General features: G+C 37.3%; 1 pseudogene; it reads right to left on the bottom strand.

Annotated features, from left to right (window-relative positions):
* Nucleotides 1-8,136: 8,136 nt before the first annotated feature.
* LOC123949536 lies at nt 8,137-9,086 on the bottom strand (annotated as a pseudogene).
* Between the last annotated feature and the right edge of the window lie 298 nt (nt 9,087-9,384).

Below are 9,384 nucleotides of genomic sequence, written 5' to 3'. Positions count from 1 at the left end.
AAACCCTCAGTTTGTTTCTCAGAGTCCACAGTTTTTCATGGTTTGTCTCCCCTTCCGATTTACCCCAATTCACTTTTCCTTTCCTTCTCCTAATATCTTCCATTATACTTTGAACTTCTAAATTAATAGGACTGTGGAACTTAACTGATGTCCTATGTATCACTTCTTTCTTGTTTCCTTATCAAAAAAGTTTTAGTTTAGTCAGCCAGACAGGCAGAAGTTAAAAATAATAATAACATCAATGTTAATAATGAAACCCTCTCTCTTTAGGAGCTCTTCTCGGTCTTGGGCGAATAAGTCCTACAGTGGGGACTTTGACTTCAGGAGGCCACCGGACACCAAATCCTTGCTTTTTAAATTATCTACCCCTTTGTGCTTGAATAGCTCACATTATAATCTATGCATCCTGTTTTTCCAAAAGAAAAGCTTAATGATATTGGAGAAAGATCACCATTCTGGAAGGATTCCCATTAAAATTTTGCAGCTCTTAATTTCCTGGCTAATTTCTGGCCATTTCTATTCATTAATTTCACCTTTCTTCAACTCTATGATAACTCCTCTCTTGATCCTAAGGTGTTGGTTACAATATTACAAATTCTTACTTCCTTCTCTCTGCCATCCCCTACTCCCACAGCAAGGAAATCTCTTTTCTGTCAGCTACTTTTCCTAATTATGTTCTCTTTCAACAATTAGCTTTTTGTTTTTTCATTAGCTTTCACCTAAAACTGTGTATTTTCATCTTACATTCATTTATTGTTATTTCTTTTCCAATAACATTTGTTTCTGGCGGGTTTTTTTACGTTACAATTTCAAACACATTTTTTTATAATAGGTGTCATGATCTCCTATTAACAATCTCTATCTTATTTTAATTGCCACTACAATCCTGACATGAATCACTATGACTTGCCTTATTTTAAAAGTCACATTCAGTAATCTTTCAAACCACTGTCATAAACCTTTACATCCATAACTCTGAAGTTTATTTTTCTGGAAAAATTTTAAATGACACTCTAATTAGACATGATAAACTTTTTAGAAGACTCTTTGTAGTCAATATATTTTCTCTTTGAAATGTGTATTTCACTTCTGTTGTCACACTTTATCCTGTTTTCTCCTGTCTCAAAATACCCTCCCTTTGTCGCTTTGTTTGACTCCCTTTATATTGTTAATGCCATGACTTCCATTTTTAACTGTATTCCTTTCCATGGCTCTCTTTCTACTCATTCTATATATTTGTCCTGTCCAGAAATATTGCCGAGTCCATAGTTTTAATAAACACTAGTTAAAAATACATAAATATCCCCTCTCCATAAATCTAACCTGAAAACAAGACACACTTGTTAAAACTGCTTGTTAAACAATCCCAGCTTGGTAAAGGTCCTCTCTCTCAGGAAGCAGGGAGAATTAGTGAAAAATCTGATTTAGGTCTTAGAGTTAAGTATCTATATTTAATCCTGACTTGCCAGTCACCCAGCCAATACACTTTTATAAGTCCAGGACTCCTGTAAAGAAGGTCCTTATTGTATATGGGGGAAAAGTCCTAAATTTCTCTAGAAGAAAATCAAATAACCAGCCATTCTTTCAAATTCTTTCAAATCGTACATTCAGTGATTAAATGTTTTGGAATAGGAGATACATTTTTTATATATGCTATTCATATTATTGCTAACTTTCACTGAATCACCCTTGAAAACTTATCAGTCATCTTGAAACATATGCTAGAATTCTGTAAACTAATTCAGAAGTTTGCAACTATTTTCTTATATTTTCCTTTGCTTGTATCATTTCCTCTAGCTCTCCTCCTGCCCCTCCTTGCCTTTCTGATCTCTAAAATACTTATTCATTGTTAAACTGTCAACTCAAACTATCTCCTCTGTGAAGAATTGCATCATGTTATACGCAAAATTCAAAATTCTTCTTTTATATCCTTGACATATGGTATTTATTAAATATATTATGGTAGGAATTAATTAGTACTTCATTTAATACTATTTGTTAATATCTGTTTAATATAAAAAACACACAAGACTTAATGCAGATGAAAATCCACTGGCGCTTTTCAGATGTATCTCTGCATGGAGAAGAGAGGGTAGAGATTAGGAAAAGTGAATAATCAGTCTAAGAAAAATGCTAAGGATCTTACCTAGAAGGAATATAAACATCTTCTGTTTTGATTTCAGCATTATCTTCAAATACATAAATCAAGATATATATTTGTTTTGTCTAAAGATATGAAGATATTTATCATGGATAAGAGGGGGGAAATAATGGTCAAAACCACTAACTCGACCAAGATGAACTCAGTACCATTTGTTTATACCCCTCATGTCCTTCGTGAAATTCTGACAACTGTTCTTTTCCTTTTAGGATTTCATATATAAGGCAGTCGCTGTGCATAATTACAAGGTGCATTTTCCCACAGTCCTCTTAGATACTTTCTAACATTTCTCTGTGTAGATCTCAGAAGCACCTAGAAGAAAGCATACTCTTAAGCCCAGCTCCCCAATATTTTATGTGCATACACAGACATGCTAATGTAGTCAAGCATGCAGTTATTTAAAAAAAAAAAAAAAAAACTGTTCCCAGAGAGACTAATACAGGGCAAATATAATACCAGGTGTAGGCAAGACTGTGATGCAATTCTCTTGAGGAATGTAGTTAATAATAAAAGTATCGAAAGATGCTTTCATATACAATTAAATATTTTTTCACCCTTCAATGGCTTCTAAAATTGAATACATGAATATTGGAAAGACGTAGCATTAATTCCAACATTCTATTTCAAATATACTTAGGGGCTCATAATTTTTTAAAAAGATTTTATTTATTTATTTGACAGACAGAAATCACATGTAGGCAGAGAGGCAGGCACAGAGAGAGGGGGAGGCAGGCTCCCTGCCGAGCAGAGAGCCGGAGGCAGGACTTGATTCCAGGACCCTGGGATCATGACCTGAGCCAAAGGCAGAGGCTTTAAACCACTGAGCTACCCAGGCGTCCCAGGGACTCATAATTTAACTTCATGAAGCTGAAAGGAAGAAGTGGAAATTGAGGGGTGTTCCTAGCTACAGCTAATCTAAACACTTTTAAGATACTTTTACATCACTAAGATAAAATCTTACAGATTTTTTTCACTTTGATTAATCTCTTCTAGAAATCACCTCAGTGGCCAGTTTTAACCAATTGAAGCTAGCTAGCCAAATCACCAAATAGAGAGCCAACTACATAGTTTTTCACGATAAGCTGGATCACAGAGGCAAAATGAGTACACTGATTCACAATCTTTATACTGCTTCAATAAATGTGTCTAAGAGTATTTTACCTATAATGTCCACATTATTGAGTGGTTAATATAACCTTGCTGTTTTACATAGAAAAAGGGAACTGCAAAGTAAAAACCAAATTAATGTTGTGTTACATTAGAGGTCTTCCATCTCCAATTTGATTAATTAATTAATTAAGTTTAATTTTATATAGTTCTCTTATTTTTACATATTTGAACAGTTTGCATATTATTTAACTGAATAATCCATACTCTCTCAGAATGTTATAGAGGTACCATGCTGGCGATTTGGAAAAATGGAAAATTAGGTCATGTTTGGGGTTGATCATTCTATTTAAGCAGATTTTATGTAAGTGAAAAATAAATGATAACTCTGTACTAACACTTAGATGAGACAATATTTAAAGATGGATGAGTAAAACTAAGAGCACTAAATGACAATTCATTTAATCCAAAATTTTCAGAATGATATCATCTTCAAGTTCCTTAAGATAACATATGAAAACCCAGTTGAGGCAGTAGGCACATTTTCAGGACTGGCAAGATTACTGTCGTAGAATTTGTATTATCAGCAAAAACACTGTGGAGTTCGGAGGCCTAGTGCCTTGAAGACCTCGTAGCAAATCTTGGTGGTGTACGGCAGGATCCAGAGAGCACACTGTGCATGAGGCTGGGACTTTTCAGTGAGGCCCCTATTATTATTATTATTATCATTATTATTTTCTACAGCATGGAATTTGAAAGCCCCGTTAAGTTTGTAGAATTAAGTTTTTATTGACCCAAAGCCTTTCCTACCTTGTTATGATTAGGATTTGCTTGACAGAGAGACAATGAAAGCATCATTTAGGCTCATTGGTATAGGGGAATCACTACTCAAAGTACCTCTAAGAGGGAGCACCTGGGTGGCTCAGTTGGTTAGGGGCACAGCTCTTTATTTCAGCTCAGGTCATGATCTCAGGGTCCTGAGATCAAGCCCTGTTTCTGGCTCCATGCTCAGTGGGGACTCTGCTTGGGATTCTCTTTCCCCCTCTCCCCTCTGCCTTTCCCCCTCAAATAAATACATAAATCTTTGAAAAAGAAAAGTACCTCTTAAAGGAATGTAGGGGATATACACCCACATCCATACCCACATGACACACATCCACACTTACCCATATATTTCACACACATCACATACATTACATCTATACTTATTTCTCTATCAACATGAGACAATATAGGGCAAACATGAGTGACCTAATTCCTATAAAGCCACTGGTTTGAGGGAAGGGTTAAAAGTTCCCATATGCTTAGAAACAGATACTTCCTTATGGGAAAGAGAAACCAGACATAATAGCCATTGGGACATAATGATCATCTGAACAAAAACAAGAGAAACGGTTTTCACAGAAATAATAATTTCAAGCCTGCATGTGCAAGTGTTTTTGTTTTTACGCATCCTAAAAAATGTCCACTGTGAAGAAGGGCATCCTGTGATTGCATGGGGATCATTATAGTAAATCCACAAGCTGATGATTGTGGGACTGATGGGTACTCCCCCATTCCTAGACCTTCAAACCTTGGAGAAGTGCTTTTATAAGCTGTGCGAGCTACGTCTTCAAGAGCAACATTTCTCTTTCTTGTTAGCTCCCTTGTGTGCAAATTATCTCTAACCAGTTCCACCTGCTTTGTTTGATTTTTCTCTCTCTCTTCTTTTTAGCATTCATTTTTATGACATTGAGGCTCAGGTCTTGGGGGTCCAGTAACAAACTGGTCTTGGGGGTCCAGTAACAAACATATAATGAAAACCTGAAGTGTTCACTGACAATTTTATTTTATTTTTTTATTTTTTTATTTTTTTTAAAGATTTTATTTATTTACTTGACAGAAAGAGATCACAAGTAGGTAGAGAGGCAGGCAGAGAGAGAGAGAGGGAAGCAGGCCCCCTGCTGAGCAGAGAGCCCGATGCGGGACTCGATCCCAGGACCCTGAGATCATGACCTGAGCCTAAGGCAGCGGCTTAACCCACTGAGCCACCCAGGCGCCCTCACTGACAATTTTAACTCCAACCCCCAACTGCAAGTATCATTCTACTTTCCTCCATTTTGAGATTTGTAATTTATACCCCAAGGTGAGGAACAGACTTCCCATTAATCTAAGTTTCCAGAATCCACGTCTTTAATGTACATAAAAGACTTTATAGGGTTGGTATAAGGATTAAGGAACAGATTTTTTTTTCCCTTTACTCATATTTCCCAGTTAATATTTTTTTAATTTATTTATTTTTTTCAACGTAACAGTATTCATTGTTTTTTGCACAACATCCAGTGCTCCACGCAATACGTGCCCTCCCTATTACCCACCACCTGGTTCCCCCAACCTCCCACCCCTGCCCCTTCAAAACCCTCAGATTGTTTTTCAGAGCCATAGTCTCTTATGGTTTGCCTCCCCTTCCAATTTTTTTTCTTTTTATAAACATATAATGTATTTTTATCCCCAGGGGTACAGGTCTGTGAATCGCCAGGTTTACACACTTCACAGCACTCACGATAGCACATACTCTCCCCAGTGTCCATAACCCCCTCCCCCTCTCCCAACCCCACCTCCCCCAAACCCCCAGTTTGTTTTGTGAGATTGAGAGTCATTTATGGTTTGTCTAATGAACAGATTTTTATCATTGCATTTATTCAACAAAATCTTATTCTAAATATGTCTCTCTCAGCACCATATTAGGTATAGGAGATATTAACCAAGGTACTTTTTCTGATCCATACTTACAGTTGTGAACTAGATATCTATACTAGGGAGTTCTCTGTTCTTTATTAAATATTTCCATAAGTGGAGGTTTTTTTTTTTCTCTTTGCACTTACTTCACACTGAGATTACCATTTAATATAAATTTATAGTCTCATGGAGTACCACACCAAGTCACTGAGACCAGTAAAAGGGTCCAAGATGTATTTATTGTCACCTGTATGCTAAAATATTAAGAGACACTGAGTGATAAAATATTACATTACTATATATCTGTCTGTCATAAAGCCCTAATTCTAAAGATACGTATCAATATAATACAATTTGAAAACTGTGCAGATTACTTTGACCCCAAAAGGAAACTTCAGTGAAGGCCTTCTAAAAGAGATGTCAAGAAAATCTGAGTTTAGTGTTGAAGGATAAATATGATTTAACCATCATCAGAAAAATCAGAAAGCATTCTCTGTAGAGGAAATAACACAATGTGAGAAAAATAAGCTGAAGTGGAAGCACCACCATAAAAGAATAATGTCCTAAAATAAAAAATGAGAAGAGGCCTTCGAGAGAAAATATTACATTAGGCATTTATAACTACACACACACACACACACACACATACATATATATATATATACACATATATATACATATATATATGATCTTATAGAAGTAATTATTTTTCCTTCAGCTATAATAATGGAACTTGATTTTAAAATTTTTTATTTAGGGGCGCTTGGGTGGTTCAGTGGATTAAAGCCTTGGCCTTCGGCTCAGGTCATGATCCCAGAGTTCTGGGATTGAGCCCCACACCAGGCTCCCTGCTCAGTGGGGAGCCTGTTTCTCTGCCCACTTGTGATCACTGTCTGTCAAATAAATAAATAAATAGATAAATAAATATCTTAATTTTTAAAATTTAATTTCCAGTTAGTTAACATACAGTGTAATATTTGTTTCAGATTTGAGTTTAGAGATTCAGCACTTATGTATAACACTCCATTCTCATCACAAGTGCCCTCATTAGTCCCCATCAACTATTTCACCCATCTCCCACCATAAGCTTCCCTTTGGATAACCATTAGTTTGTTCTTTATAGGTAAGAGTCTAGAACTTGCTTGCTTTTATTAAAAAAGTCTTTCACTTATATTTCAGATCTTAGCAGAAGACAGTTTTTTAAATGCTAATTTCATTTACTTCACTGTCTTTAATCTGAATTTCCATTTCTACTTCAATTATATGATAATGATGATAAAGAGGATCCTGAGTGTGATCATAAACATTAACACAGATGATTTTTTTCTCTATATAATAAGTTATAATACGTTACACTGACATTTCTTATGCAGTGACATCAATGCCACTTGGTATTTTTAGGCAGAGATTAAGATATTAACAGTTGTGCTTTTAAGAAATGCCCTTTACAGAGGCATCTGGGTGGCTCAGTCGTTAGGCATTTGCCTTTGGCTCAGCTAATGATCCCGTGGTCCTGGAATCGAGCCCTGCATGGGGCTCCCTCCTCCACAGGAAGCCTGCTTCTCCCTCTCCCACTCCCCTGGTTGCGTTTTCTCTCTTGCTGTGTCTCTCCCTGTCAAATAAAAAAATAAAATCTTAAAAAAGAAAGAAAGAAAGAAAAAGAAATGCGCTTTACTGAGGCTTCTGGGTGGTGCAGTTGGTTAAGCATCAGATTCTTGGTTTCTGCTCAGGTGATGATCTCAGGGTTTGGGGATTAAATCCTTGGCAATCTCTGTGTTCAGCAGCGAGTCTGCTGGAGATTCTGTCCCTCCCCCGCTGGCGCTTGTATTCACGCACACTTTCTCTCTAAAATAAATAAAAAATACTAACAAAAAGAAAAGAAATGCCCTTTACTAAAAGCTAATGGAACTTCAAACAAATCTTCATAATTTCTTCCTTTTATGTCACCTATTGACTAAATGTGTGTTCTAAATAATTCTGTATGCATAAATGTTGATATTGTTAAATAGGAATTAGAACTTGTCTTGAATGTAAAATCTATAACCGTATATTACAGCAGCACAAATAAACTTGAGAAAGCACAAACTCCGACCCCAAGCTAGTATTTCTCAAAGTGAAATTTTATTATTTGAAAAGAGTTAAATGAGAAATCAAGATGGATCTTTAGAGTAGAAAATCTTGGACACTCGATCTCGAATCTGTTTGGTCTTCACCCCATACACAATAGGATTGAGCAAAGGAGGGACAAGAAGATAAAGGTTGGACAGAAGAATATGAATGTAGGGTGGAATATGGAACCCAAACCTGTGTGTAAAGAAGGAGAAGAAACCGAGGAGATAAAATCGAGGAAGACACAAATATGGGCAATGCAGGTATTGAAGGCTTTGAGCCTAGCTTCTCTCTGAGGAAGACTGAAGACAGTTAGAAATATTCGGATATAAGAGAGTGTGATGAAGACAATGTCAAATCCAAGTATAGTGAAAGCCACAAAGAGACCATAGATCTTGTTGATTCGGATGTCTTCTGCTGCCAACTTCACGATGGCCATGTGCTCACAGTATGAATGGGAGACCACAGTGGTCCGGTAGTGTTTCAGCCGACATTTGATGAGGATGAGACACGGAGCTACAAGGAGGGCTGCTCTGAGCGTCACTCCAACCCCAATCTGAGTGAGAAGTTGGTGGGTAAAGATTGTTGCATGTCTCAGGGGATCACAGATGGCCACATAGCGGTCCAGGGCCATGGCCAGCAGAATTCCTGATTCGATGCACTGGAAGGTGTGGATAAGCCACATCTGAAAGAGACAGACATCAAAGTATATTTTTGGCAGATGAAACCAGAATATTCCTAGCATTTTGGGTAGGATGCAGGTACTGAGAGCAATGTCTGTTGCTCCAAGCATTGCCAGGAAGAGATACATAGGCTCATGGAGGCTGCGTTCAGATCTGATGATGACCAGGAGCAGGAAATTTCCAAATAGAGCAGTGATGTACATGGCACAGAAAGGAATTCCAATCCAGAACTGCACAGACTCCAATCCAGGGATCCCGATCAATGTCAGCACCGAGGGCATGAAGACTGTGCCATTGAGATTGATCATGTTGGCTTAGAGATCTTGGTTCAGAACTTCTGGCTGAAAATGGCAGTATGTGTTGACGGTCTGTCTTCTGTTTTCTCTTCTCACCTAGATTCATACAATCAGAGGCTTAATATGGTTTCACTGACATTTTGTCCGACCTACTCCTTTTTGGATAGGGCAACTGAGTGGGTCCAGGAATGCAGATAGCCTCACTGGATGATTTATTTCACATTCCAGTTGTCTTTTCTGTCTTTTCAGCACCCCTTCCCTGTTTGTTCTCTCCATTTCTGTCTTTGACTCTGTCTCTCTGCTTCTGTCT

This window comes from Meles meles, chromosome 8 (assembly GCF_922984935.1).
Source record: "Meles meles chromosome 8, mMelMel3.1 paternal haplotype, whole genome shotgun sequence".
NCBI classification, from domain to species: domain Eukaryota; kingdom Metazoa; phylum Chordata; class Mammalia; order Carnivora; family Mustelidae; genus Meles; species Meles meles.
This window is presented reverse-complemented; position numbering and strand designations above follow the sequence as displayed.